This window comes from Diabrotica undecimpunctata, chromosome 3 (genome assembly GCF_040954645.1).
Source record: "Diabrotica undecimpunctata isolate CICGRU chromosome 3, icDiaUnde3, whole genome shotgun sequence".
Taxonomy (NCBI): Eukaryota; Metazoa; Arthropoda; class Insecta; order Coleoptera; family Chrysomelidae; genus Diabrotica; species Diabrotica undecimpunctata.
The window spans coordinates 88,984,681-89,000,190 of record NC_092805.1 but is presented as its reverse complement, the minus strand read 5'-3'; the positions used below and the strand labels follow the sequence as shown (position 1 = coordinate 89,000,190).

Below are 15,510 nucleotides of genomic sequence, written 5' to 3'. Positions count from 1 at the left end.
TTCTCAAAGAATTAGTTTGTAAGCACTTTTTTAAATTATCTTTATTATATCTATTATGAAACACACATATATATCTAACATAACCAATGCAAAATTTAAAATAAACTATCTTTAAATTGAAATTCTTATGAAACTAATTAAATTATATAGACAATGTAAAATTTAAACAAACTATCTTTAAAATTGAAATAATTATGACACTAACTAAATTATATTAACAAAATTTTGTACCTTTCTTTCACTGAATGCCTAAATGAAAATGTTCTCCAAAATAAAGATTTTAATTACCACTCAATGTCTTCGTTCTCAGCCTCGGTTATCCTTGTTTTTGTGAAATTACTTTTTCCAATTATCAGCTTCCACCAATTTAAAATATATTTCTGCTTAACTGTATTTATATTTATTCTTCTTTTTAATACACCAATCTCCAATCACCAAATATTATATAATTTTAATTTTCAATTGATACTTTCTTCCATTATCCAATTACCATTTTTACATAACATAATTTTTAATCTTCAATAATATTATCTTTATACTGTTTATTAATCTTCATGAAACTTATTATATTGAACATCTGGACCTTCTGACTATCTTGAACTTACTGAACAATTGACTTCACTAACTAAATGTGTCTATCTTCTAACTAACTTTTTTACTAACTGACTGGCCATCTGACTGAACTGTAACTGATTACTGATAACTGATTACTGACTACTCGAATCCAAATCACCGGGTATTTATATCTTTTTCCATGTTCCAGAATCATCTGGCAATAAATCATGTTCAATTTGTTCCATCTCCTACATGTCTGAATTTTCTGGAACAGTCCATTTCGCAAACAAAGCCATCTCCGGTAATCTAGAGAATTCCTTACTTTTCTATCGAGAATTTTGTTGACATTTAGGCTTTTCAGATCAGAATATACACTTAAATCAGTAACTATATATAAATTAAACATTTTAAACTAACATATTATTATAACCCCACTTTATATTCCTAATTATTATTTAAAATGTCACTTTCAGAGTATGTATATCTCTCTGTAACTTAAATGTATAGTTGGTTGCCTATGCACATGGCTCACTTAAATATATTTACAATATTATAATTATTAAAATAAAACTTTTTTTATACTTATTATATGCTAATTTCTTAAGAATACCCTCATATAAATAATTTTTATAAAATTCTCTAGTATATAACTTATTAAAACAACCAAATACTTTTAATATCTAATATTATCTAGTATATAACTTGTAAATTAACCTTTTAAACACTATTTTTCTTTCTCCTATATTCTATTCATTTCAATATATATATATATATATATATATATATATATATATATATATATATATATATATATATATATATATATATACTTACGTCCGTTATTAGATTAATTAAATTATGTAGTAAATGATTCAAATTCAAAATTAAAATAGAAAATATATTGATTCTCGTACTTTATTAGGATAAAACTATCGATCGATTATTTACCGATCTTTTTATCCATTTATTAGCAAATAAATGGATAATGGAAATAAATAGTAAAAAGATGAAAAATAATAATTTTGTGAATACTCAATTACATTTTCTATTATCTACTATTGCTTTTGTACCGTCTTAACCCAAAAATGTATACAAAAAGAAGGTAACCAAAATTAAGAATTTATTTCTTTTTCTGGACAAAATACATTATTACACTTTGTACGTCTGTATAATATTGTTAACAAATGAAAATATCCCATATATCTATCCCAAATAAATCGTGCATTCAAAATTACTAATTGATTTAATGCATAAACTTATAAAATAATCTATTAACATAATTGTAGCAATAAATACCTGCATAAATGAATAATGTGGCCATTCGAAATGAAATAAATGTTTGTTAAAGTGATTAGATTCAATATTATTTACCATATAACATAATTGAATTATAATCATGGAAATGTGTACTTAATTTCAGTATTAAAAATAATGCCATCAAAATTGTTCACTACTGCATAACTAATATTCAATCAATTGCGGTTTTTAAACCAAAATATTATTCAAACATTTAATGACAATTTCTATTTAGTCGTCAATAGTTTCAGAATAATGTAAATTTGTAACTATGAACTCATAACTCCGGTCACTTTTATATATGGGTCTATCAGTGTGGTGAGTCGTTCAACAATATCCACGAAGTATCGAACCAGTTAAACAATCTAACGAACAACGCCAATGAAAGAAAAACGAGAGCGACCTTAGAAAGAAGAAGTTTTACACGCCTAGACAGTAAAATGAACTGGAAGCTGAAAAGGAACTGGTTTACTGGAACTGGAAAAATATATGCCCGATATAAGAGTACAGTCTCTAGACGAACAACCAACTTATTACGAGAAAGAAGAAAATTGAAGATGTTCAAGAGTTTCTGAATCCCTAAAGCAAAATCAGCATTATCAAATCTATTATAAATAGAATTTTATTGTATTTATTTTGATATAAGATTTGATATACTTTGTAAGAAACTCAGAAATAAGAAGAAGAACTGGAGTCACAGATGCAGTTGAAAAAATAGCCATGGCTAAATGGGCTTGGGCCGGATGGACCAGAAAGATTCTGGAATGGCGACCAAGGCAAGAGGCATATTGAACCAGAGGACGACCACCGACTAGATGGACGGATGATATCAAGCGCATCACCACAAACTGGATGCAAGAAGCTCAAGATAGAAATAGGTGGAAAATTTTACGGGAGGCCGTAAAATCCCGTTCAGCAGTGGACAAATATAGGCTAATTGATGATGATGATGATTTTGATATACAGTAAAAAATAAATTCATTACTTCAGAAATAGACGACTTTGAAAAAAATCTTAAAGCACTACAGTTTTAGTTTTTAAATGACCATCAATTGCTATTTATGTTTTGTATATTACGTCCTCAGCGTTAACGTAATCGATAATTTTTTTAAATACAAACCGAGGTCACGGAACACCTCATGTGAAAGGTCTCCTAATCGCCTTTACAACGATGTATTATTCGAATATTTATTTCTAGGGAGTTAACCAAAACTATGATAATTAGTTGAGTAAAATGGAATTAAAATAAATACTCATCCACTAGACTAAATTACCTTAGAAAAGAATTCAATGCTCGTCTTTCTCATTGTATCATTGCTGAAAGTCGTTAATTTTGTCGTTTATATTTAAAAAAATCGTTGATTACGTCATTACGCCAACACTGATGACGTAAGGTCCAATACATCTACAGCAATTGATGACCATTCAAAAATTAAAATTGACGTGTTTTAAGATTCACAAGGAATCTACGTTCCTGTATTTGGCTGTATACCATATATTAAAAAAATTTATTAAAAATCCTTTGTAAAAGGTATATATTTTTAAAAACCCAAACGGGCTGTTTTATACAAAACGTTTTCGGAATCCATTATTCCATCATCAGTGTCCTATAAAATATATAACCACTTAATTTAATTAATTAAATGTTTTAAGATTGTTTTTAAAGTGGCCTGTTTTTGAAATAATGTATTTATTCCGTACTTTTACATCATACTTAACTTCTTCTTCTTTAAGTTCCATCTTCTATCGAAGGTTGGAAATCATCATGGCTATGTGGACTCTGTTGACTGCCGCTCTAAAAGTTCTGCACTACTGCATTCAAACCATTTCCTTAAGTTCTTAAACCAAGATATTCTTCGTCTTCCCACATTTCGCTTTTTCGGATTTTGCCTTGCATAATAAGTTGTAATAATGCGTATTTTTGCCCTCTCATCACATGTCCTAAGTACTAAAGTTTTCTTTTTTTGATAGTTAAATTATTTCCGCCTCATTTCCTATCCTTCTAGTTACTTCTACGTTTGAGATTCTTTGAATCCATGATATTCGTAAGATTCTTCTGTAACACCAAAATTCAAAGGCGGCCAACTTATTCAGATGGACTTGTTTTAGTGTCCACGCTTCCAAGCCATAAAGAAGAGTAGAGAACACGTAACATCGAAGCATTCTCAGGCGTAGTTCTAACCTTATATCCCGACAATAAAGAAACAAAGAAAAAAATACTTAACTAAGTACATTCATAATTTTGGTTAAATCTGTAGAAATAATTATTTAACTAATCATCATCATCATCATCATCCAGCCTCAAGAGTCCACTGCTGAACATAGGCCTCTTCCTCATGTTTCCAACCCCGTCTATCTTGCGCCGCTCTCATCCAGTTTTTATTGAGTCTTCTTAAATCGTCAGTCCATCTTGTAGGTGGTCGACCGACGCTTCTCTTGTCTTCCCTTGGCCTCCATTCCAATAACCTCTTTGTCCATCGCCCATCTGTCATTCTGGCTATGTGTCCTGCCCAACTCCATTTTAGTCTGGCTATCTTCTCGATGATGTCAGTCACTCCGGTTCTTCTCCTGATGTCTTCGTTGGTTATTCTGTCTCGCAGAGTTATTCCTAACATGGACCGCTCCATTCTTCTCTGCGTGACTCTCAGTTTGGTAGCTGCTGCTTTTGTTACGGTAAGTGTTTCTGCTCCGTACGTCAAGACTGGGAGGACGCACTGATCAAATACCTTTCTCTTTAGGCATGTGGGCAGCTCACTTTTAAAAGTTTCTCTCAGTTTTCCAAATGCTGCCCACCCAAGGCCGATTCTTCTCTTCAGTTCATGAGTCTGGTTATCCCTGCCAATCATAATTTCATGTCCCAGGTATTTATATCTATCTACGAGTTCTATTTCTTTCCCACCAATACTGATGTTCTGGTTGGGTACCAAATTGGTCATGATTTTTGTTTTCGAGATATTCATATTTAAACCTACACTTTCTGTAGCCACAACGATTTCCTGTACCATCTCTCTTGCCATACCTAGATCTTCAGCTATTATAAGTATATCATCGGCGAAACGTAAGTTGTTTAGATATTCTCCATCTATTTTTATTCCCTTTGTCATCCAATCCAAACTCTTAAAAGCATGTTCTAGCACCGTATTAAAAAGTTTAGGTGACATTGGGTCTCCTTGTCTAACCCCCCGTTCTATTTTTATGCGATTACTGTTAGTATGTAATCTGACAGTGGTTGTTGCCTGCAGGTATATTTTGTATAATAATTTAGTATATCTATAATCTAGCCTGCATTCTTTAAGCGCCTGTAATATTTTGCTTAGCTCAACTGTGTCAAAGGCTTTGTGAAAATCGATAAATATTAGAACTAGCGGTTTATTGTATTCCACTGCTTTCTCTATTAGGGTTTTTATACTTTGTAGATGGTCATTTGTTCCGTAACTTTTTCCTGCCTGTTCTCTTGGTTGATAAGTCTCTAATTTTCTAATTTAACTAATACATCGTTGCAAAAGCGATTAGGAGACTTTCTGAATCACGTGATCTCGATTTGTATTTAAAAAAAATCGTCGTGTACGTCATAACGCCAACACTGATGACGTAATGTCGAACACATATATAGTAATTGACGACCATTCAAAAATTAAAATCGACGTTCTTTAAGATTTTTAAGATTTAAGTCGTCTGATTCTCAAATAATGAAATTACCATACTTTTGGATGATACAATCAATTTGTATCATACATTTTTTATTTGAAACATTTTTTTCTACGGTGTACAGATTCTTGGTAAATTGACTTTTTTGCGTTTTTACCCCTCTGCGGGGGAGGGGGTGGTTTAGGGGAAAGCCCTAAACAAAGTAAAAGGTGGTTGGCTGTATCCCATAGTTTAAAAAAACTTACAGAGAAGTAAAAACTTCTAATGTATAACGGTATCTTATTTTATTAAAAATATTTAAAATTTATCCAAAATAATTACAATTCTTCCAAAAGTTTTTGGTCCAGTCAGACCATCATCAGTGAAACATTTTAAAAGTAGTTGAAACTAACTATGAAAATAGATGACAATCATGGTTAATTGTAACAATATAATGATAAGAGCTCGATGTTGTAAGATTTCACGTGAAGGGAACATACATCTGTTTAAAATTGTTTCAAAATATTTTTATTCTATGTACTGGGTTTCTCATTATATTTTGACTCCAAATTATTTTCCTTAATTTCTGGAATACAAAAAAAAGTTTCAAATAAAAGTTGCATTATTTTATCTGTACCGACCAACAATGTAGCAACAGACCAAATTTTGTATACAGAGAGTGCCCAATAAAATGCATCTTCAATATTTCAAATGGGACACCCTGTATTTTTTTATAATTTTGAGTAGCCCTGCATTTCCTGATTACCAATATATAACATTGTATATAGTATTTTTCATATAAAAATGCGTGCATGTCATTTAAGATTTATGACGACAGAACCCCACAGCGATGCCAAAACATCAGAATAGTTAGTAAATGAGGAATTTTTAAAATGTCAACTATTTGTCAAACTATTATATTGACAGTAAATACACTTAGTTTTAAGATTACTGCAACACACTTAAATACATAAGAAAACATTTTAATACAAAATTATATATTCTAAATTTTATATATAATATATAATTTTGTATTAAAATGGTTTCTTATGTATTTTAGTGTGTTGCAGTAGTCTTAAAACTAAGTGTATTTACTATTATTTAATAGTTTGACAAATAGTTGACATTTTAAAAATTCCTCACTTACTACCTATTCTGATGTTTTGGCAACGCTGTGGGGTTCTGACGTCGTAAATCTTGAATGACGTGCACACATTTTTATATGAAAAATACTATATAGGAAGGTTTGTTATAATCCAATGTTTTCTCGGCAATTTGTCTGATTTGCTGATTTCGGTGTTGAACCATAGTTTTGATATTTCTTTGCGTTAATTATCCTAAAGGAAGCGGCATACTATCGTGCACGTATAGTTTCCGGCACGTAGCGTTTCCACTCCAGCAATTGGGCTGCGCGTTGACATTTTCATACATAGAACGTTTCAGTTTGGTTCGGTGAAGATATGATCTCGCTTTTCTCGACAAAAATTATGTGCAATTGCTCTTCTACTTGAATGATGAAGAATGAAAAACTGTGTTAAAAAGAAGGTTTGAAGTACATCCAATGCTAAGAGAAAGGAAGAAGGAATGTGAATACTACACTTTATAGAGAGAATTAATTGATGACGATGAAAAATATTATGGATATTTTAAAATGAATAGGATTCAGTTAAAATATGTATAAATTTAATTTCACCTTTAGTTAAAAAACAAAATACTACATTTAACGAAGCCATACATATCAAACCAAAAAGTATTTTTAAAAAGAAGAGGTATCACTTCCGTACAAAAGTCCTAATTGTTTATCACTTCCGTGATTAATTGTCACAAAGCAATAAAAACACATGCATCAATGACAAAATAGCCTCGAAAATTATTTTTTTAAATACTCTGTATCAAAATCAAACAAATACCTAAATAAACATCGGGGGGAAAACGACGGACATCTATGCCGTGTACATTTCGTACTTTAGTTATTTCGTAGAGTGATCCTCTAGAGACTTCTAAACAGTTTCCACAGTATTTGAGTGGTTTTCTTGATTAATAATGATACTTTAATTAAGATATTTTCCAGCACCAATTCGTGACGTGATTCTTTAAAGACTTTAGTTACTTTAATTTATTTATGTCAACAAGATAAACCTCTAAAGAAGAAGAAGGGATTGATAAGTCAAGATCTAAAAGAAAAATACAATAATATAAAAAGAACGTAAAATTCATGTGCAAAAACATATGTTTAAAATTGTTTCAAAATATTTTTATTCTATCGTTTCAAAATATTTCTATTCTATGTACCTATATGTAAATTCTTAACACTAAGTTTTAATTTGCCTAGACGGCAACCATGTCAGCCCTAGGCAAAGTCGTTACAATTTTATTAGAGTAGTACGTTTCCATATGTTGCCATAAGAGCACAAAATAAAGAACGTGTGAAGAGATTTTGTTTTAAAAGTTATTTCTTCACCCTATCGACCAACTATTTACCACCACGATTAACCAGCGACCAGTCAATTTAATTCAACAATTTAAACAACATATACTACACGGCAAGGTTATTTTCTGTCATTTAAAGCACATTCGATTACAAATAAAGCTGGAAAATCAAACAATTAAGTACTAGAGAAAATAAAGTATGTCATTTACGAAAAGGTTGGCGATCACAAGCCACTGACATGGATCTGTCAGTCTGCCGCGATATGTGCAAGTTTAGTACTGAGGCCCAACATTTATTGTTATAATAGATAATAGTATATAGTAATAGTGTATAAGTACTTACTAGTAATCTTAGCTTGAATAAGGCACTCACCTGAAAAAATAAAAAAAATATTAATATTATGTTTCAAAAGCTCTTCATGAGATTGGTGGTAAGTAATACTTTTTTTTATATCAAAATCCTTTATGGGACCAATTGATTTTTTTAAAATAATCTCAAACAATAAAGCTAATGTGTTTATTGTTGTTCAATGAATTAAGAGTGACATTTACTAATTTTTTTAACAGAATATTTTTAACGTGGTAAATATTTCAACCAGTATTTATTTACAGTCAGTAAAATAGCTTATGGTCACTGGATAAATTATCCACCATTTCTGAAACTACAAGCGATAAAAAGACAAGGTTTATTTAAAAAACTTTTTATTGTAGCTGTAAAACATTCAACCAAAAACTCGACTGGATAACTACACAAAATGAATATTCTAAAAGTATACGAAAACATTGAGAATAATTACGTTTAGTGAAATAAAAATTGCAATGTATCTGTTGTGGAATGGCGCATAAAACGGAATGCACAGTGCAACTTAACATTTTATACATTGGATATTAGATCGTTTTGGTTTTTTCTCAGTACCACATCGTGCACTCGCCTTGATGTAGTGGAAGTTGGCAAGTGATTGCCTACGTTAGACATTTTAGTGGAGTTCTCAACTGTTACAGTTCTACCTTAAATCTTTTTCATTTTGTTTCTTCCTACGTTTTCTCCACTTCCTCTAGACTTTCCACGATAATTCATTGGCGAGGATACTACTGACAACTAGATGACTTTTAGGTTTCTGGCTGGAGTTAAGGAAAACTGTAGTTTTGTACAAAATATAACTATTTACAATACTAGCCCTCAACGATAGAATGTCTTCGTTAAAAAACCAAGTTGCTACCGATATGTTGGCCTTCGAAAAAAAGATGAAAGAGATGGAAAGGAAGAAGGAGGAAACATGGACAGAGAGAGGAAATAATCCAATTACAATAGAGACAAAAGAAGACGAGACAAAATGTAAGTTGGAAACACGGCCGAAATTTGAAGGAAGTGGAGGTTCTATTCATGTTAAAGTCCCAACTTTTGACGGAAAATCGTCATGGAACAACTACATGAAACAGTTCGAATCAGCAGCAAGAGCAAATCTTCGAGGAGATGCCTTAGATGTGCTTCAGACCATAGCCGTAGAGGAGACGGATGATTTCGAACAACTTAAGAAGAGGTTAAATATGCGATATGGCCACGAACATTTGGAGGATGTATATCATATTATAAGTGTGCCCAAACGGAGCTAATCAGATACTGGTCGAAATTACAACCCGTTCTTCTGTAATGTACAAATAAACATGGGGCTTATTTTTCAACCACTGTACCTCTATAAATAGTGTTTTGTGTTAAACGATTAATATTTAAACCAGTAAGTGTTAAGGAGGCATTTTAATTTGACTGGTTGAAATATTGACCTGTACCCTATAAAGGGTTAATTTTCAGGTAGTCTTTTTCCAAGGTAATTTCATCTTTATTAATCTTTCTTGCATAGGTTCCCAGGATTAAATCTGTGTTTTAGTTGTTTTTATAAAAATGCAAAATTCGCTCTTTAGACCTTATCAACCTCGCTCCAGTACAAATCTATTACTTTCGACCGGCTTCCCTTCCAGACCATGGCGAATAGTCATAATGACGACGTTATGGCAATGGGCCCCACAGACCCAACGCATTACCCAGGAAACGGACTTCCTACACACATAGACATTGTAGTAGCAAGAAACCTAGGACTACAAACAGAAATACAAACATTAAGCGAAGGCACAACGGACCACAACCCCATCCTATTAGAACTAGGAACGTGGGAAGAAGAAAGTACAATCAAAAGAGTTAAAAAGAAAACAAAGTGGACAAACTTTAAAAGAGTCATGAGCACTGGAATTAACATAGTTCCAGTGATAGACAACCCACGAGAAATAGAAGACAGAGTCCTAGAGTTGGAAAACATCATCCAACAAGCACTCAGAAACAGCACTACAGAAGAGGAAGTAGAAATGCACACGGAAAGATTTAAGGATATACCACAAGCAATAAAAGACTTAATAAGGGAAAAGAACAGAGCAAAGCAGACAGCGAGAAGGACAAGGAACCAGGCAGACAAAAATAGAGCAAATAGGCTAAACAGAGAGGTCAAAACAGCACTACAACAACACCGTAGTGAAAGCTGGGAAAACCACATAAGAGACATGGAGGAGCAAGGACCAAATATGCAAAATATTTGGAGGCTCCAGAGAATACTGAGGAACGACAAAAAGCAAATCCCTCCATTACATGGAGAAAACGGAATAGTCTACACCACAGAGGAAAAAGCAGAAGTAATGAGGAGTACTCTCGAAAGAGAGTGTACATTAAATTACCACCCAGATGAGGACATCGACTTCATAGAAGAAGTCGAAAGACAAAGAGGAAGACCCGAAAACCCGAACGAAATCATCCCTCCTACATCACCGGAGGAGATAAACGAGCTAATTAAAAATAGCTCGCCGAAAAAAGCATCTGGTCCTGATCAAATAACGAACAGGGCTCTAAAATACTTACCAGCGAGAGCCATAGTATATCTAACAAATATTATCAACGCGATGCTAAGATTCAAGAAATTCCCAAACAGATGGAAAGAGGCTCATGTCATAATGTTACCAAAGCCTGGAAAAAACAGCACATTCCCGCAAAACTACAGGCCAATAAGCTTACTACCTGCAATCAGCAAGATTGTAGAGAGAATAATACTCGTCAGACTCCAAGCTGAAACAGACAGATTAGATATAATACCCGAAGCCCAATTCGGTTTTAGATCAGAACACTCCAGTGAGCTACAAGTACTCAGATTAACAGAGTACATAGCAGCTGGATTTAATTACAAACAATTCACAGGAGCTGTCTTCCTAGATGTAAGCAAAGCTTTCGACAGAGTCTGGCATAAAGGACTTATCTACAAAATGAGACGATACGGCTACAGCGGAGCAATGACAAGACTAATCTCTTCGTACTTAAGCAATCGTAGTTTCAGAGTCCGGATAGGACAAGTCCTATCCGAACTCGGGAACCCGGAGGCTGGAGTGCCACAGGGAGCGGTACTGTCACCTCTACTGTATACGATATACACAGCAGACATACCTAGAACACCAGGTACACTACTAAGCCTCTATGCCGACGACACAGCGATAGCGGCCAAACACAGAAATGTAGACATAGCGGTAAACAACTTACAAACAGCGCTAGATGACATAGAAGAATGGAGTTTAAAATGGAAAATCGCTATAAACTCCGAAAAGACACAGGCTGTACTTTTCAAAAAGAGGCACCAACAACCAGAAGAACAAGTAACTGTGCAAGACAATCCTATCGAGTGGAAAAGTGAAGCAAAATACCTCGGAGTAATCATGGACAAAGGCTTAACATTTAGCAAACATGTAGAAGCTACAGTACAAAAAGCCAACATGGCAAGAGCATCAATAAGAGGCCTAGCAGGAAGAAAAAGCAAACTTAGATTGAAAACAAAAATAAGATTAATAAATTGTATAATTCTTCCTATACTAACATATGCATCTCTCGCATGGGGACACATATGCAATACAATCAAAAAAGAAAATACAAGCGGCACATAACAACAGCCTAAGAGAAGCAGTCAACGTACCGAAATACGTAGCAGAAAGATTCCTCTTTAGAGAACTACAACAAATCAGAGTGACCGACACAATGAAAGAAAAAGCTAGGACAAAGTTCGCGGAGATAGAGAACCACCCCAACCACATATTGCGAGGGATATTGAGGTACGACGCTTTCCACAGATGGAAGCACAAAAGACCCAAACAACAAATAGTAGAATAAAATCATAATACTAGAGAGAAAATCAACAATCACACCAGAGAGAAAACAAAACACCAGAGAGAAAACACTTCAAAAAACAACAACAACGCACAATGAAGATAGTTCGTAGCTCATAACCCTTGTGGACAATCGCAACATACAGCGTGGACCCAGTAAATTTTATGTAGATAATTTATTATATAAATATGCACTAATTCTGATTTTATGTTTCAGGCATCCTACAAAAAAAAATCCAAAAAACAAAAAAAAAAAAAAAAAAAAAAAAAAACGGCTTCGGCCATCAAAAAAATCAAAAAACTACTAACAAAAACCGGCGCAAGCCACAAAAAAATATAAACAAAAACCACTAAAAACTCGGGCATGTAGGGCCCAACCCCTTGAGCACCAAGTCGCCGAAGAGCGGAGACTTGAGGCCCAAGTAAGCAATTTTAGTTCGCGGATAAGCCACATTAAGATAACAGGAATATAGCGACAATGCGCTGTCCTGAGTTTTGAATTCGGTTAGGAAACCATGTTGGGGTTCTATTACCCAGGATCTCCACATGAAGAGCATTTGGCTGATAGTTGTGCCCCTATCGCGCATCAGAGTGCTATAGGGGGGAAAGGGATGGTCTGGAGCATTCGAGCGCGGTGGAGTGACTCCTGTTTTTACTCGAGTTAATACACCTCGCTCCAATGAATTGTTACACCCGAACGTAATTCTTAGGGGTGAACATTTCTCACAGGCTGGGTTTAATTAAATTGCTTGCTTGCTTGCCATGGCGAATAAACTCTGAATAAAATGTGTCATTACAAGTTCCTCATCAGTACCTTTGGAACGTAATATATTATTAAATATTAAATCCTATTGAAACCTCCGATATCTTTTAAATGCATGATATAATGTGACAAATATCTAGTTTTAGTTATAGGTTATTACGGATGTCAACAATAAATAAAAAAAATACATATGTATAAATAAACCATTCACGACTAATTACACAAATTATTTACAAAATGTGCATGATTATGTTGGAAAAGATAAAAACTACAAGATTGGTACAGAAAGTAAATAAAAAATATCTGACTCAACCAAGACTTCTCTCAATATACACAACTGTTCTAGATATTAAAATTTTACGGATCACTAGAGGTGACCTCACAAGCAGTTTATACACAACCAGAAATAGTTTCTTTTAAATTTTCTTTTGCAGTTAAATCATGCACAGCCCAATATATTTCATAACTGTATACACTTTTCTTGTTTAAATTAAATACTAGATTAAAATAATTATTAAACATAGTTCAAAAATTATACATTGAGAAGAAGCATGGAACAGGAATCCGTTAATAAAAAACAAATAAACAAACGAATATAAATATATTCGAACCCATTCATAAACATTGGTCTCCCTAATAGAGCGACACACTAATTTCAATACTTCCTTAACAATTCCATGCCTTTTTATAGAACAATACGTATTAGAGTTTAAACTACACCTGTTCGAAGTGCACTTTTGTACTTTTGTGCATAGCTTTCAGGTACCTTTGACATCGTTGTGACATGGTGCATTGGCTTATTATTTTGACTAGCATGAGGTTTGTTTCAAAGATAGACGTAGCAGAAATGGCGAATGGCTTGAATTGACTTGTAACATGGTGCATTGGCTTATTATTTTGACTAGCGATAGTTTTGTTTCAAAGATCGACGTAGCAGAAATGACGAATGGCGAAGTTCGCCAATGTGTCTACAAACGTTTCAACATCTTAACAAATAAATACCCGGAAATATACAAAACGATAGCCGTGAAATCAACGAAATGTATGAAAAAGGAGTAAGACCGTCATTGAAATATAAAGTGTAGTTCACAAGAATACTTGAGGGAGGTTGATCGGTCACACAATTGAAGAAGAAAAGAAAAGGATCTTACTCCTTCATTGAGAACGTTTCGTATATGAATCCATACACATTATCAGTTCATCTAAAAGTAAACCAACAGTAAATTTAATACATACTCTTGATTGGCCCATATCCAGTATGACTCTCAGCTGATGGCTGTTTGTTTTTCGCAGTCCTCCTCCTCATTCATTGAGCCCTTGTCAGGGCGTGGAGACATTCTAAATATTATTGGCTTGCTGCCTCCATTGGCTGCGATCCTGCGCCATATAGACGGCTTGATGTAGGGATTTTTTTATAGTACTTCAGCCCTATTAGCACATATACATTTTGCCATGTGTTTGACAGGGTATGTTTTCCTAGTGAGAATTATGTTGCTTTCGGATCCGGGCTTTTCCGAAAGATGCACTTTAGTAGGTACTCCCACGGCCAGTGGGAAGTATTTTATAGCTGATGCTCTTCTGGCAAGTTTACCAGCTTTTTCATTGTGTGTAAGTGTACTGTCGCATGTTCAGTAAGGAAGTCTGCTATAACTCTTAGCTGATTTCTGCTTGCTTTCCACAGTACTTCAGCTCTATTAGAGCCAGTCCGTCTAATGTACATTTTGTGCTGACCGAGTATATTTTCCAATGAGTGTGTTGTGTTCGGATCCAGGCTTTTTTTTAGGTCGCGGACGTTCTTTTTGCCACCCCTAACGCCGGCTCTGAGTCGAAATATTTTGTAGCTGATCCTCTTCTGGTAAGTTCATCAGGTCTTTCATTGCCGTGCCAATTCATAACAGTGATACGGAACGTTCAATGAAGTTACACTTTTTTTTTTCATTACATTTGAAAAACAAAAACCCAGTACAATAATTTAATATTTTGAATGTTAACTTTTTCAGGAGTTTCTGAAAAACGGAAACAATAAAGAAAAACAGCCACAGCTGGAAAGAGTAAATAAAAGTGGAAGAAGAAATTAATTTTTAAGTAACAAAAAAATCACTATGGGGACTATGAGGGGTAGAGAATTATAAACATAAAAAATCAAACAAAGCCAAAGAAAAGAAAACCAAAAGGGGTAAACGATTGCGAACAATATACAGAATCAACGACACCGACGTTAATTATAGAATTTAGAAAGAAACTGTCAAAAATAAATAAAAGGTGTATATGTACCTACATACCTACCTACGTACCTACATATTGGACTCAACCTGGCGAAAAGTTACCATTTTAACAGGTTCAGTAAAAAGCGCGAATCTGTAAAAGTTGAAATTAGTTCAGGTTATTGCGTCTTCCGCTAGGTACGTACGTTCATTTCGCGTCTTTATTGTCAAATGATTTTCCCGGCTGACTTTATTTCCGCAACTTTAATCATGATGCCATTATGTCATCGTCGTCGGCAAAATATCGACGAGATGCCGACATTCGATATTTTATAAATTGTATAGCGGAACAGTGGAAATTGTTTTCCATCGTTCTTCCGCCACATTTATTTTAATCAAGTCTATTCAGTAGCGCCCCTAAGGACCTCCATAAAGATTTATCAAAAT

The 15,510-nt window shown here is 33.8% G+C and overlaps 1 protein-coding gene across 9 annotated transcripts in view; it reads right to left on the bottom strand.

The window, feature by feature from the left end:
• LOC140437027 (uncharacterized) overlaps positions 1 to 15,510 on the bottom strand; it is a 559,923-nt gene that overhangs the window by 81,026 nt on the left and 463,387 nt on the right. The window contains exon 2 of one of the 9 annotated variants that reach the window (XM_072526255.1): positions 8,252 to 8,281. The exons of the other annotated variants lie outside the window; for them this stretch is intronic. The gene's annotated coding sequence lies outside the window, so the exon portion shown is untranslated. The remainder of the gene's footprint in view (positions 1 to 8,251; positions 8,282 to 15,510) is intronic. 9 annotated transcript variants of the gene reach the window in all.